At 40.9% G+C, this 16,973-nt stretch overlaps 1 long non-coding RNA gene across 1 annotated transcript; it reads left to right on the top strand.

Annotated features, from left to right (window-relative positions):
* The first annotated feature begins 2,423 nt into the window (after nt 1-2,423).
* LOC118881770 lies at nt 2,424-16,231 on the top strand. The gene is made up of 3 exons (XR_005016605.1): nt 2,424-2,434; nt 7,289-7,295; nt 16,066-16,231. It is a non-coding gene; the product is annotated as an uncharacterized LOC118881770 (long non-coding RNA).
* Nucleotides 16,232-16,973: the final 742 nt, after the last annotated feature.

Here is a 16,973-nt window from a genome sequence, read left to right on the forward strand (position 1 = left end):
TCATTGTAATTCTGAGGGTAACCACTAAGAAAATGATTATAAAATATACAGAAAAGGAAATGAAAAGGGAATGAAAATGGTACATTACTAAAAAAAAATCAAATAAACATAAAAGAAGGTAGTAATGGAGGAACTGAAGAACAAAAAAGATATACAGAAAACAAATAACAAAATGGCAGAAGTAAGTTCTTCCTTATCAGTAATTACTTTAAATGTAAAAGGATTAAACTCTCCAGTCAAAAGGCAGAGATTGGCAGAATGGATTTAGAAAAAGAAAAAATCTATATGCTATTTACAGGAGACTCATTTTAGATTCAAAGACACAAACAAGTTGAAAGTAAAAGGATAGAAAAAGATATTCCATACAAATAGTAACCAAAAGAGAGCCAGGGATGGCTATGCTAACATCAGACAAAATAAACTTTAAGTCAAAAATTGTTTCAAGACACAAAGAAGAACATTACATATTGATGAAAGGGTCAATTAATCAAGAAGATATGACAGTTATAAACTTTATACACACCTATCAACAGAACTCCAAAATATATGAGGGCATGGGACTTCCCTGGCAGTCCACTGGTAAGACTTCACGCTTCCAATGCAGGGGGCACGGGTTTGATCTCTGGTCGGGGAACTAAGATCCCATATGCCACAGGGCACAGCCAAAAAAAAACAAAAACAAAATACATGAGGGCAGCTGTATGGCCTGGAGCTCCTGCCATAGCAGCAACGTACACTCCAACGTACGTCTGTTTCTTGTTCAAGTCCTTGTGTGGCAAAAGTTCTAGAGATGGATTGTGGTGATAACTGCACAATGTGAATGTATGTAATGCCACTGAACTGTATACTTAAAGATGGTTGAAACGGTAAATTTTATATTCTGTGTATCTTACCACAATAAAAAACTGGAGGAAAAAAATGAAACACCGACACATGCTACAACATGGATGAACCCTGAAAACATTATGCTAAGTGAAAGAGGCCAGACACAAAAGTGCACTTATTGTATTATTTCATTTATATGAAATATCCAGAAATGGCAAATCCATAGAGACAGAAAGCAGATTAGTAGTTGCCAGGGGATGGGCAGAAAGGAGACTAGGAAATAACTGCTTCATGGGTTTAGGGTTTCCTTTGGGGTGAGGAAAATATGTTGGAACTAGATAGCTGTGATAATTGCACAACACTGTGAATGTACTTAATGCCACTGAATTGTACTCTTTAAAATGGTAAATTGTACATTATGTGTATTTTGCCACTATTTAAAAACCTGAGCTTATTACTTTTCCTTAATATATACTCCTTTTACTGCATCTTCATCTCAGGTAACAGGAGAACCATCGACCCAGTCTCCCAGGTAAGAAACCTCTGAGTCAGCCTTGACTCCACCCTCTCCCTTTACCCCACCCATTCCTTCCACCATCAGAATTGTCTCTGGTACCCTTCTCCTCCTCTCCATGCCTACTGCCTTTGATTGTTTCAGGCTCTCATCTCTCATCAGGACTACTGCAGCTATCTCCTAACCCTTCTCACTGCCTCCAGTTTCTCCTCCCTTCAATACATCACGCACATTGCCTACTCAATTAGCTTTCTAAAAGAGCAATCTCAAGATTCCGCTGCCCTCCTAAAGACCTCTGCTGACTCCAGGAGAAAGTTCCACCTCCTGGGACATCCTTCACAACCTAGCCTCAATCACCCAGCATCATCTTTCCATTTTTCACTCCAGCCACATAAACATCTTGCGATTCTAGCTATTCCACACCACCATAGTTTAGGCTAGCACAGTACTCTTCATGGAACACACTTACTTACTTCTACCTTGTACACACTTTCTCTTTCTTCAAACCAACCTCAAAGGTCACAGCCACTGTGATGTTTTTCCTCCACCCTCAGAATTGAGCCTCCACCCCCATCATGCTTCTACAACACTCCTTTCATTACAGTACACGGCACTCTGCATTTTAACTTTCTTGTAGAAAATCTATCTCCTTTGGGTTGTGAATTCCTGAAAGGCAAAGACTGCATCACATCCTCCTCATCTCTATAACCTCAACACTCCATACAGTACCTGGCACATGGTAGTCTCAAAATGTTGGTGAGTTCTCTCTCCCATTCCCCCCAGCAACTGTTCTAAATCTCTCCCACTCTCCTCAAATCCTTTTTCCAACCTCTGAAACGTCCATCTGAACTGTCAGCAGATGACCTTACCAGAAAGAGGCCATCACTTATGAAATCCTTTATCATCTACACTTGTCACACACCCCCTAACCCTACATAGCCTGCATACCTGTCCAAACTTTCCTCCTTGTCTCTGTTCACAGAGGAAGATGTGTCCCTCCTCCAGCCCAAAGCCAACCCCTCCACTGTGCTCCAGATCCCCTCTCATCTCTCATTGCTTCCTCAGTCATCCTTCTTGGGCTTTCCTGGTGGTGCAGTGGTTAAGAATCTGCCTGCCAATGCAGGGGACACGGGTTCGAGCCCTGGTCCAGGGAGATCCCACATGTTGTGGAGCAGCTAAGTCCGTGCACCACAACTACTAAGCCTGCGCTCTAGAGCCCGCGTGCCGCAACTACTGAGCCTGCATGCTGCAACTACTGAAGCCCGTGCGCAACAAGAGAAGAGCCCATGCTCCACAACAAGAGAAGCCACCGCAATGAGAAGACTGCGCACCGCAACGAAGAGTAGCCCCTGCTCGCCGCAACTAGAGAAAACCTGCACGCAGCAACGAAGACCCAACACAGCCAAAAAAATAAAAGAAATAAAAAGAAATAAATTTTTTTTAAATGTTAAAAAAAAACAACTATATTCCTATTTAAAAAAATCATCCTTCTCTCCTTTTCCACCCGTATTCATTCAGCAAATATTTACAGAGCAACTCTTTGTGTCTGGATGCTGGGCTTATAATGGCGAATGAGTTAGATAATGCTCCAGACCTCATAAAGCTTCTACTGTAGTGAGAAAGATAGACAAGTAAATCTGAAATGGATAAAAGGAAATGAATATGAAGATACAGGGAATAAGAGACAGGTCACTTTAAATAAGAAGATCAGAGAAGGGTTTTTTTTTTTTTTGTGGACGTGATATTTGAGCTGATGCCTGAAGGATGTGAATGAGTTTTCTGTGTGAAGGTCTGGGGGATGAGGATTCCAGGTAGAAGGAACAGCAATGCGAGGACCCAGAGACAAAAAACAAACCAAGGTTGTCTCAATGGCCTATAAGGCTCGCCAAGCTCCAGCCCCCTAACACCTCTCTGACCCCATTTCCTACTGTCCTTTCCCTCCCTCAGTCCACTGGCCTCCTTGCTGCTTTTCAATTATGTCAGGTCTACTCTCTTCCTAGAGCCTTTGTGCTGCTGGCTGTTCTCACTGCCTGCAGTTTTCCTTAGATATCTGCCTGGCTAACTTGCTCACTTTCTTCAAGTCTTTTCACAATAGTCACCTTCTCGACAAGGCCTACCCAACTACTTTACTTAAAATTGCGATTCATGTCCCCCTCCACCACAGACACTCCTGATCCCCTTACCCTACTTTGCTTTTTATTCTTCTATAGTGCCCATCACCTTGTAACATACTACATAATTTATTTATTCATTAAGTCTACTGTTTACTGGCTGCCCCCTCACTAGAACATTAACTTCATGAGGGCAGGAATCTTTGGCCACTAATGTATCCTAAGGACTCAGACAGTGCTTGGCACATAGAAGGCGCTACACACAAATTTGTTAAATAAGTGAATTCTTCAAAACTTATCTCAGATATCATGTTCTTCACAAAGTTTTCCCCGGCTGTGAACAATCCCCACTTTTCCCCAAACATGAAATTAACCCCTCCCTTCTTTGGGCTACCTTTGTACCTTGTACCACTGTTGCATTTTCCAGATAATATTATAGTTTGAAAGAAAAAAAATTATAGTCTGTATGTCTATATCAAGGTAAGGTTCGGGACTCATCTAATTTATTTCTACATTCTTGTAGAATTATTATTCTTGCCATCTCAGGGCCTGGCAATAATATATGTGTATTATTTTGATGAATAAACTAATAAAACCACACCAAGATCAAAAGTCTGGAAATACTCTGTTGGTGAGGTTGTGGGAAAATAGGCCCACCCATAATGTTGACGGGAGTGTAAACTGACTGACTTTCGCTCTCTGCAGGACAAAGTGAAAATATCTATCAAGCTGAACATAAATTTTGACCCAGAAATTCTACTTTTAGGAATTTATCACATTTACTCATTCAAGTATTCCAAGAAATATTACAAATATATTCACTGAGACATAGTTTATAATATTAAAAAAAAAACCTTAATTGTCCCACCAGTAGGGCCTTATACAAATTATAGTATATCCATAATAGAATACTACTCTGAAGCTGCTATATGGGATGAGACATATCTATTTGTACAAACATGGAATAAGCTCCAAGATATATCAAGTGGAAAGAGTATAATGCAGGGAAACGTATAGTATGCCAATATGTATGTTTCACAAAAGGGAGGACATTAGGTACACACGTGCTTATATGTACACAGAATATCTTGGAAAGATAAACAAGAAACTGAACAGTGGCTGCCTCTAGAGAGGAGGACTGGAGTATTAGAGGTCAAGGTGAGGGGAAAACTTATTTTACGCTGTATACTCTGTTACTGTTTGAACTTTTTATCATGTATATTACCCTTCCAATAATAATTTAAAATTTTTTAATGATAAAAGAAGCCTCAAAGGTGCATATTGGGCAAGGATGGATAAGGATTCAACCCTCCATTGCCTTAGGTGACTGATTGATAGAAAAATGTCACATCGTTTTTAGGACTTTCTGTCTTCAGCCTGTCTGTCTGTCTCTCTGTCTCTCTCTCAGTGAGAAAGGAGATAAGAGTGGGACTGGAGACTTGGACTGGGAACTTGATCTTGCCCCTGAGCCACTCCTTGAAAGATGGTGGCCATGGCCCACTGGACAGTATCCAAAGTATCTTGATTCAGGTGTTAAGATCCATATATTATGTGAGAGGCATTCAGAGGTTCCCTGTAGTGGCTATATTCTGAGTAATCAGTCACTTCTACAGTAAGGCCAGGCCTGACATTATGAGCACAGGAAGACTGTATTGAGCCCAAGAGCCAGCACTGGCCAGGGGACTCTGGGCTGCCAAGGGGTTGAGGCTAGCTCCAGTCCTAGGGAAATTGTTTTGTCATGCAGGGAAACTGAGGCAGAAACCTTGGCCCATGAAGCAGAGGAAAAGGGAAAGGCAGGGGTCTGGTGGGCTTAAGGGTTCCCAGGACTCACCTCAGGTAGTGAGAGGAAGGCTAAAGTCCCTGGGCTTTTTGGAGAACAGAGTGAAGGATGTATGGTATGGGGAATGGCAGGGATACAGAAAGGGAAGTGAGTTAGTGGGGTATAAACCATCACTTGGCCTAAAGCCTTTTCTGTTCCTTCCCATCTTCACAGGCCAAAGCAGATATCACAGAATTGGGTCCCTTGCTCCTATGATTTCAGGGCTGGCAGAGTCCTTAAAGATATTTTAGCCAACGTCCTGAGTTATGCTAGAATCCTTCTAGGCTCAATTCATATACTCACAGAACTAGCAATGCCCTCAGAGACCACAGGACCTGGTATACAAGGCTCTTCTGCTTTCTTCTCAGGAGAAGCAGGCCTGGAAGGATTCTCCCCACAGCCTTTCTCTGCCGGGCTCAAGTCCCAGCTCCCAGTAAGAAGCCCATACCTGAGACAGCTCCACTTTCTTCTTCTCCAGAGCCAGCTTAAAGTCAGGAGGCGGCACAACGCTGAGAAGCCCAGAAAGTCCCCCAGATTCCTCTGTGATCAGGCCAACTTCATTAAAATGAACTTTGTTCCCTGAGGATTCGATCATGGAGGTGTTATTGTTTGCTTGATCACAGTTCCTATGGCTACCGGCTGACAGTGAGAAGGGAACAGGTATACATCAGCATCTTCCTGTAAAATAGGGATCTGACCTCATTTATAGGCAAACAGGCAGCAGGCAACCTTGCAAATGGCACAGCACGAATAGAATCAAGAGAGTTCTGAATGATTTAAGTAGAAAAGAACATTAAATGAAATAGTACATGTGAAAGTATGTGTTCTATCCCTGGTTCAGCTTACATCCTGAAGCTGTTAACCATTCACAGCAGTATCAACCTTCATATCCAGAGGGGAGATCATCCAACTGAAAGGTTACAACTGGCAGCCCTCAGGCCAAATAAAACCCATAAACCTAGTTTGTATGATTTCATAGTGCTTAAAACTCGTTTTGGGAGATTGGGATTGACATATATACACTAATATGTATAAAATAGATAACTAATAAGAACCTGCTGTATAAAAAAATTAAAATTCAAAAATTCAAAGAAGAAAAAAACTTGTTTTGAGTCAACTTTTAAAAAATCAGTATCTTTTCGGGACTTCCCTGGTTGTCCAGTGGTAAAGAATCCTCCTTCCAGTGCAGGGAATGGGGGTTCGACCCCTGGTCAGGGAACTAAGATCCCACATGCCACGGGGCAGCTAAGCCCGCGGGCCACAACTGCTGAGCTCATGCGCCTCAATGAGAGAGCCCGTGTGCCGCAAACTACAGAACCCACACGCTCTGGAGCCCACGTGCCACAACTAGAGAGAAAACCCACATGCCACAACTAGAGAGAAGCCCAAGTGCTACAACTAGAGAGAAGCCCATGTGCCACAAAGAAAGATCCCACATGCCTCAACGAAGACCCCGCATGCCGCAACTAAGACTGGATGCAGCCAAAAAAAAAAAAAAAGAAAGAAAGAAAATAAATAAATTTTTAAAAAATCAGTATCTTTTCAGTGAAAAAAAAGTCCAACTTGCAGTGTCAATGCCCTCCTGTCAAAGGCTATCAAGAACAAACCTATAATTGAACAAAGTTGAGTTTACTGGCTCATTGCAATGAGGGAGACCACACAATACGGGAAACTGTGAGGCATCTCAGTAAGAGATGTTGTAAATGACTTATTACAGGATTTGAGCTTGTGTTAGGTTTCTGGGAAGGATTCAAGGAAACGGGCTTTGTTCTGATTTGGATGCTGTGAGGAAGTGGGGAATAGTTCTATGATTGGTATCTTAAAACTTTTTATCTAAATGGTGGGAAGAAAGGAGCAAGATTAAAGCTATCATTGATAAAGAAAGTGAAGTAATTTATATTAGGCAGGATAGGGATACTTGGCATTTCTGTTGTTTGGATAATGTTCTTGTTTTTGACTGTGTTCAGACATAACGACAGGGTGGTCTTGTTTTTATCTTGATCCATCACAGTGACAGAGTGGCCTTGTCTCTGTGATACTGGTGTTCTGTAAAACTGTTTATGTTTATCAAGAGAAAACAACAGTCTAGCTGTGAGTGTCATACTAGCTCCTATCAACACCAAGGCCTAGATGATAGTGCCAGGCCAGCTCCAGGCTGTCAGAGGATGCTTTCTCTTTCTCTGTCTCCCTCTTAGCCAAAGGCAGATGGAGTCAAGCCTCAGAACTTTAGCCTACTAGCCAGCTCTTCACCATTGCCAAGATTTTGTCCATCAGGAGACTGTCAAGAGAACATCTATAGTGAGCCTATGGTTAGTCTTTCCTTCTCCTTTTGTTGCAGAATGAGTTCTCAAATCCTCTGACATGATGATGGTTGCACAGTAGCATTTAAAACTCTGACCAGAATACATCAGCCAACTGCACCACAGGACATTACCAGAAACTAAATAGTTATTAATCCTTGTAACAGATCTTGAAGACAGGGGCCTAGAGTATCAAATCCAGGCAATGAAAACATGTCCCAAAGTCCAGCTTGCCTTTTTTAGCGATTCAAGTGACTTTTTTTTTTTTTTTTTAGCATAGTCACAGGCTGCTCAACTTGACCTGTGTTTATACAGGGGCAGCAAGCAGTGTTTGCCAAAGCATAAATTTCCCCTTGGTTAACGAATTTAAATTTAAACTAGTTGTTGGGCTTCTGAGTAGAAGTTGGCATTTATGATGTCTGCTGAGGTTAGAGGCAAGATTTGGATCACCTTTTCCAGTACTATTACCCCTCTCTGGGAAGTATAGCTCATACAGCATACATGATAATGAAATAGGTTATCCCTCCTGGGAGTTTTCCTGAATAGCCTGTTCTTGAACAGCCTGCCTCATTTTGGAGATTTCTGGAGAAGTGGTAGTTTAAAATATCTGAAAGGCTCTTAACAATTACTCTGAATACACAGGATAAGTTAGAGTGCAGCAGGCAGGTAAAAGCCTGATGTCTGCATAGGAAGTCGGACCCTACTGAGGCATAGGTTGTATTGGGAGTACCCAATTTTTGGACTCTTGAGGTGGACAGATTCCTTGAGTGGAGTTACATAGTGCTTGCAAATAGGTTGGAGTGTCTCAGAAGAGAATAGACTATTATAGCAAAGATAGCCCCAACCTTATATCCCATTCCTGATGACCTAGGTTTTATGGGTAGGCTTATAACAACCTCAGCAGAAGCATTTCGTTCAAGTACAAGTTTGTAAGACTGAACTTTGGAATTAATTATGTGAGAAAAACTTAAGACCAGAAAGGACTTGTAGAAGGATATCTACCTTCTGAAGTGTTTGAAGTTATTACATTTTTTTGTCAGCAGGATTAGATGGGGAGGCAACGGTTCCACGAATGAGTTAAATTCAGAGCAATACCTAAGGTCTGAGAAATACACACCGGCATTTTTTTTTTTTTTTTTTTTAAGCAGTGACAGGAGACCACAAGGGGTCAAAAGTAACAGGATGAAGATAGGGAAGACCATATTAAGATAACTTTTAATCAGTTAAAGAGGATGTTAAAGACAATAATAGGCAATATTACTAGGAGAACAAAGGGTATGGAAGAGGGCACTGAAGAAGCAAAAAATCTTGTTCTGCAGAAGCTATTCACATGTGCGGTTAGCACCTTTTTCCTTCATCTTGGACGGAAGCTGCCCACAGTCAGCAGCTTCCAGAAAATGTCTAACAATCCTCAGTTTGAGGTCCCCCAATGGACTGGATGCCCAGTACTCTGGAGTAAGTGATGTACCTCTTTTCACTTAGGAAATATGAACCGAAAGATCAACAACTTGGAGTTTTATTGTTATGTCAGTTATCTGTTAAAGGTTCTTTTTGTAGAGGCTCAAGGGCAGTTTTTTTCTGATTCTTTTCCAGAAGACCAAATCTCCAGGTTTCAGATCATGCAGAGCTGCTTAGGTGGGTGTTTTGGAAATGCAGCTTATATCTATTGGTGCTAAATCTGGAGGTATTATATGAATCCCTGAAGAAGTTAGTCATGTAAGTATAATGGGGTCAGTCTAGGATTGGAATTGATTCCCAAATGCATGGAGCAGTTAACTCAGAAGGAGAAAACCTGTGGGTCCTGGAGGGACCCACAGTTGATCTTATTTTATCAAGGGCAATGGCAAAACTTTGGGTTTCTGAGAGTTTTGATAATTATGAGTTTTTTCATTCCTTTAGTTCTCTTTCTTTTTGCTGAAGATAGTGGATGATATGGACAGTGTATTTTTCAAGTAAAAGGTATAAAGAATTTTTTAAAAATAATGGTACCAGTGAAATATGTCTCTTTGTTACTAGAGAGATAAATTGAGACCCCTTTCCCCAACGGTGGGAATTTAAAAATCAAGCAATTTTTTCTCTGCTAATATGTTCATAGCTCTCCAGCAAGAAAAAGTCTCAATCCACCCTGAGAATAAACAATAACTAGAACATACTTATAGTTCATTTGGAGGTGTTCACAGAGCCTCAAGGCTTTGGTTCTTGTCCATGTCCTACCTTTGCAGTCTTACCAGGAATATGTCACTGGCTGGTAAGATGTGCATTGGAAAATCCTCAGCAATACCCTTAAAGTTACCCCCCACCAATGTTGGTTCAATGTTGTCAATTTATCTCTGCTATTCAGGCAATATCAAGAAGCATTCTTGCTAAACTCCATTTTTACTATGGCTACTTCCTTAGATAACAGAAAAACATCTACAAGTTTTTAATTTGCTGTCCATTTTCTAGGGACTACTATAGATGTCAGGGAATCTCTCTTTCTTTCTTTCTTTTTGGATTAAAAAAATTTTTTTGAAATAATATTAGATTCACAAGAAGTTGCAAAAATAGTATGAAAAGGGTACCATGTACCCAGTTTCTCCCAGTGGTAACATCTTACATAACTGTAGTACAGTATCAAAACCAGGAAATCGACATTGGTACAATCCACAGACCTTATTCAGATTTCATCAGTTTCATATACATTCATTGCACTTGTGTGTACATATACAGTTATATGCACACATGGAATTTTATCACATGTAGATTTGTGTAACCACTACCACAATCAAGATACAGAACTGTTCCATCACCACAGAGATACCTCGTGTTATCCCTTTATAGTCACACACCCCCTTCCCCACCCCACCTCGCCCCAGCCTTGTCTTAACCTTTGGCCACCACCAATCCATTCTCCATGTCAATAACTGTGTAATTTCTAGAATGTTGTATAAACAGAATCATACAGTATGGAACATTTTGAGATTGACTTTTTTTCACTCAGTATAACTCCCTTGAGGTCCAACTAATTTGTTGCATGTATCGATAGTTTGTTCCTTTTTATTGCTGAGTAGTATAGTAACCAATAGCTGAGAAGCCTAACAGGAGACTGTGAGGCAACCCCAAAATTAACAGTAGAAGAAAGCTGTTACCACTCCTGGAACTAGAGGAATAAAGGGCAGTGTTACCAGATCCCAGGGCCAGGGTCACCTGTAGAAGACAGAATTGTGGCCAACCTTTCTTGTGGGAGCTGGACCCACGTGAGAGCTATTGCCATCACGGGGGATGATACTTAATGTGGAGATGGGAGTTGGGGTGGAGGAGGGTGCTGGTAGAGAAATGCCCTGGCTTCTCCCTTCCCCCTGCTTTTCATTCTCCTTCCATGGACTTGCATTTGCTGAACCAACTGGAAGCCAGCTGACATGACTGCCTGAGACAGGTAGCCTGCAGCGGTCACCTTGCCACAAAACTGAGCACATCAGGTTTTGACAGTTCCCTAACAAAGAAAAACAGCCATGGGCTTCTCCTTCTTCACGTTAGGAGGGTGGCTGGGTTTACAGAGTTGCAGTGATGGACAGTGATATGTAAAAGGAAACAATAATATTTCACAGGCAGATAGGCCACCAGCTGAGGAGTACTGAACATTTTCTGTCAACAGAAGAGTCTTTAGAATGGGTTACCATTTTAGTTAGTAGAGACCTTAGAACTAAATCAAGGGAAAATTTCCCATACTCTGCTATTGTTGCTATAGTTCTTAGATGAGGCATCTACGTCTTGGCTACCGGGTCTAATAAAAAACTGAAATAAGCAGTAGGCCTCTGACTATCCCCATGTAACTGACCAGTACCCCAAATGCTTGATCACACTTTTCATGAACAAAAAGGGAAGGGGCTTGTGAATCTAAAATTCTGGAAACAGATCTTTTTGTAGACAGTTATCATACCAGTCTTTGTGCTTAAATATGTATGCTTTATTTTTTAACTTGAAAAGTATACAATTCTTGACATATATTCATATTAATATACTTTACTTATGTGTAAATAACTTAGAAAGATAACCTCTCTTTTCAATTTATTATTATTTTTTTAAATTGTGAGTTTAGTAGACAAAAGAGCTCTCACAGGGCTTCCCTCGTGGCGCAGTGGTTGAGAATCTGCCTGCCAAAGCAGGGGACACGGGTTCGAGCCCTGGTCTGGGAAGATCCCACATGTCGCGAAGCGACTAGGCCCGTGAGCCACAATTACTGAGCCTGCGCGTCTGGAGCCTGTGCTCCGCAACAAGAGAGGCCGCGACAGTGAGAGGCCTGCGCACCGCGACTAAGAGTGGCCCCCACTCGCCGCAACTAGAGAAAGCCCACGCACAGAAACGAAGACCCAACACAGCCAAAGATAAATAAATAAAGTGTAAAATTAAAAAAAAAAAAAAGAGCTCTCACAATAGTTTTGAATTAATTAAATTTGGTAAATTCCAGATAAACCTAATGATTCCTATTGTTCTTTTTATAGAAAAAAGGAGCAGATCTTTGTGCTATTTGATGGCTATTTTAGGAAACCCAAACATAGTTTAGGCACAAAAAAAATATCCTAATAGTTTTATTAGCCTAAATTTGGGGCCTGAATTTAGGAAAGGCAAAATTAAGAATAGTTGTAGAGGAAACAACATATAAGTAATAAATAAATATCTAAAGAAAAGATATATTTATAGGCAATGTTGTAAAAACACACAGCAATGAACAACAATGGTTATTAGGAACTTAACTTTAAAAAAAAAAAAACTCTTTTCAAAAATGATTTAAGGACTTCCCTGGTGGTGCCATGGTTAAGAATCTGCCTGCTAATGCAGGGGATACAGGTTCAAGCCATGGTCCCGGAAGATCCCACATGCTGCAGAGCAACTAAGCCCATGCGCCACAACTACTGAGCCTGCGCTCTAGAGCCCGCGAGCCACAACTGCTGAGCCCACGTGCCGCAACTACTGAAGCCCGTGTGCCTAGAGCCTGTGCTCCGCAACAAGAGGAGCCACCACAATGAGAAGCCCGCACACCACTATGAAGAGTAGCCCCCCCCCGCCACACTAGAGAAAGCCTGCGCACAGCAACGAAGACCCAACACAGCGAAAATTAATTAATTAATTTTTAAAAAATGATTTAAGAGTATGTCAAAAAGCACCAAGAGTTAATAGGATATTTTTAGTGACAAAAAGGAAAGAGTAGACTTTCCCTGCTCGCTGCAACTAGAGAAAGCCCATGCACAGCAACGAAGACCCAAAGAAGAAAGAAAGAAAGGAAGGAAGGAAGGAAGGAAGGAAGGAAGGAAGGAAGGAAGGAAGGAAGGAAGGAAGGAACTTCTACTAGTCTGGACATTAAAAAAAAAAAAAAGCCCCAATTCTCATTTTCCTCCTTTTATATATTATTCATGTAACAATTTTCAGTCAATGATTTATTAATATACCTTTACATATATGTGTATTTAGGCATTCACAGATATATAAATACACAAATAGGTAATAAATTGAAAGCCTTAAAACATAATTAGGGACTTCGCTGGTGGTGCAGTGCTTAAGAATCTGCCTGCCAATGCAGGGGACATGGGTTCAAGCCGTGGTCCGGGAAGATTCTGGGATTCAGGGTTCAAGCCCTGGTCCACATGCCACAGAGCAACTAAGCCCGTGCGCCACAACTGCTGAGCCTGTGCTCTAGAGCTTGCATGTCACAACTACTGAGCCCGCATGCCACAACTACTAAGGCCCGCACGCCTAGAGCCCGTGCTCTGCAACAAGGGAAGCCACCGCAATGAGAAGCCCGCGCACCGCAACGAAGAGTAGCCCCTGCTCGCCGCAACCAGCGAAAGCCTGCACACAGCAACGAAGACCCAACACAGCCAAAAATAAAAAAGTAAAAAATAAATAAAATTTTTTAAAAAAGATAAATAAGTTCTGGGTATGTAATGTACAGCATGGTATTTTTAAAAATTTCAAAAGGTAAATCATATATGAAAACTAAGATAATTTACTTAACTTATAAAATCAATATAAAAAGTAAAAAGGTTTAAGTCATAAGAAAACTAACCCTGATCTTGTACAAACCAAAGTATTGTGCTGGCATTATTTTTACACGGCAAATTAAAATGCAAATACACTGGATCACGCCTAAAACTCTTCTTTTTTTTTTTTTTTTTTTTAAAAACTCTTCTTTTATCTTGGAACTAAGGCCTTATCTATAATTACAAAGCCTATTACATAAACATAAATATACTTCTCAGAGCCCACAAAGGAAACATATATAGTTTAGCAATTCTTTCCGACATTTTTGATTACAGTTGACCCTTGAACAACGTGGGGGTTAAGGAACTTAAGAAACAATACCCTCCAGTCCCCCACCCCCCAAGGCACAATTGACCCCCTCCTCAAACTTAGCTACTAATAGCCTTACTGATAATATAAACATTTAACACATATTTTTTATGTTATATGTATTATATAATGTATTCTTACAATAAAGTAAGCTAGAGAAAATGTTATTAAGAAAGTCATAAGGAAGGGAAAATACACTTGAAGTACTGATTGTATTTATCGATACTGATACCATATGTTTACATGGTCTGTTTACAAGATGAATCATCTGTCAGTACCTATGTCAATACTGTCTTATGTTACGCAAAACATTGTAGATAGTAAATGTATTAGTAACACTAGACATCAAAAATGAAGACAGGGAATTCCCTGGTGGTCCAGTGGTTAGGGCTCCGTGCTTCCACCGCCAGGGGCATGGGTTCGATCCCTGGTCAGGAAACTAAGATCCTGCATGCCGCACAACGCAGCCAAAAAAAAAAGCAAAACAAAAGATAGTGTGAAAAAGAAATTTATATTTATTTACAGATAAAACGATTCATGCATTGATAATGAAGCAGCAATATGACTGCCTTCTGGTAACCTAGTGTAATCGATAGTGCCATGTATAGTCTGTAAATGTTTGTGTGTGTGAGTTTTGATAAAGTTTTGCTTTTTCTTTATATATATATATTTTTGGCTACGTTGGGTCTTCGTTGCTGCGCGCAGGCTTTCTCTAGTCGTGGCGAGCGGGAGCTACTCTTTGTTGCGGTGCGCGGGCTTCTCATTGCGGTGGCTTCTCTTGTTGCGGAGCACGGGCTCTTCTCTTGTTGTGTGCAGGCTTCAGTAGTTGCAGCACGCAGGCTCAGTAGTTGCGGCACGCGGGCTTCAGTAGTTGCAGCGTGCAGGTTCTAGGGCGCACGGGCTTCAGTACTTGTGGCTCGCGGGCTCTAGAGCGCAGGCTCAGTAGTTGTGGCACAGGTGCTTAGTTGCTCTGTGGCATGTGGGATCTTCCCAGACCAAGGATCGAACCCGTGTCCCCTGCATTGGTAGGCGGATTCTTAACCACTGCGCCACCAGGGAAGTCCCAAATTTTCCCTTTTTATAATAGATTTGGTATATTTCATGATAGTAAATGATAAAATACAGTAGTATCTGTTTATAATTTATGCATTCATGATATACCTTTCTCTTAATTTTTTTTGATATTTTTAGGCTACACGTTTTCTCAAATTGTTACAAATCCCCCCACAATTTTTTCCAATATATTTACTGAAAAAATTTCACGTATAAGCGGACCTGTGGAGTTCAAACCCATATGGTTCGAGGGCCAACTGTATTTAACTGGATTGCGCACATTCAATGAAATATTTTTTTGATAAGTTAATCTTTAAACTTTTCCAAGAGAGGAAAATGGACAGCAAAAAAAGTGAGAGGGAGCTACTACAGACAAATATGAAACTATCACTCTAAAAAGCTAATCCATGTTCCCTCTGCAAGTAAAGATGAAACAGTTTAAATGCAAAAACCCTCCAGATTTTGACATATACATACACACACACAAAGAGTGACATTCCACCTAATTTTAAAACTATCTTAGGCACTTGACAATTTCATAGAGCTATACAATTTAAAAATCAGTATTTATTAATCTCCAAAGTACGGAAATGAAATATCACCTATGTTAAACAAAATAATCTCTCTTTTTGACAACCAAGACAATCTCCTCATGAGGGTTTCTTATCTTTTTGTTCTAAGGTAACTCTCAAACAAAGAATCTTGTTCTTGTCCCAAGTTCCCCAAAATGGCCACTGCAATTCTAAATTGTCCCTAGTGAAATTGGGTCAGTTAGAAAGATAAGGGTACGAGTTAGTGTAATTGTGAGAAAACATGAAGGAATCAGGTATTTGGCCCAGTTTTAGTTGAGACAAGAGTTTATAAGGCCAGTGCTGTGCAACCTTGTATCTCTAGAACTTGGCCAAAGACCAGTCATCACTGATCAGAAGCCAGAGAAAACGACCTGATTCTGGGCAGAAGAAATGAAAAAAAGGAGTTCTCAGGGACACAGGCAAAACTGAGAAAGAAGTCCTTATAAAGGTTTGGAATGGCAATCTGAGGCAAAGTTTATTCAAAGCACACTGGTTTGAGGATACCTTCTGAATTCCATTGTCTCCAGGGCTTGCTGTAGGACAGACTTATTGGGCCTTGGTTGATGGAGTGATTTGTCTGGTTAATTCTGATAACAAAGGACACTCCAGCATGCTAACTAGTTACATGACCCCTGAGCAGCTGGCATCCCCAACTTCTTAGAGGGATAAGTGGTGTTCAGCCACCAGAGACTGAGCAATAAATAACAGGTTCGTGTTGCCCTCAGACATCCAGAGCTACATAACCATCCTTTCCCTATAGATTTTCCTCTTATAGACAAACAACATTCAAAACACTAGACAGGGGGAACCATGGGAGCAGATAGATGTAGAAAGCCAGAAAACAAATTCCCCAAGGAAAAATAAAAATATAATTGGATAACCAAAAAAATGGAAGAGGACCTTACTCCAAGGAAAATAAACAAAATAATCCCAACACTCAAGGGTCTCAATGAAACATCAGAGCTCAATTCAGCAAGAACTTACCTCCCAGCCATGGGTAGGATGGCACCTCAAATAGTTAGAGACACAAGGGGTCTCAGATGTGCACATTATTACTAAAGTCAAGGGTTCCAGTCCAAGGTAGTGAGGGCTTCAGCTGAATCTCTGTGGATCCTCCATTTCTGATAATGCCCTCCAGCCAAAGACTACCAGGAACACACCTGTAGTAGAATGAGGGAGATGGCACACCATGGGGAACCCATTCTGGGCATCTCAGCAAGTGCATATTAAAAAGGACTTATTAAGGATTGGGGCTTGTGTTAGATGATTTTCAAGGAGGGTTTGAGAAAGGGGAGATTTGCTCTAGGTTGGATGCTGTCAGGAAGTGGGGATAATTCTTTCTGGTTATCTTAATAATTCTTATCTAGAAGTTAGGAGGAATGGATCGGCGCTAAAGCTGTAGTTGGTAAAGAAGCAGCAGTCACTCAAACCGTGGAGAGGGTTGTGTTTGGT

Source organism: Balaenoptera musculus, chromosome 15 (assembly GCF_009873245.2).
Source record: "Balaenoptera musculus isolate JJ_BM4_2016_0621 chromosome 15, mBalMus1.pri.v3, whole genome shotgun sequence".
Classification (NCBI taxonomy): domain Eukaryota; kingdom Metazoa; phylum Chordata; class Mammalia; order Artiodactyla; family Balaenopteridae; genus Balaenoptera; species Balaenoptera musculus.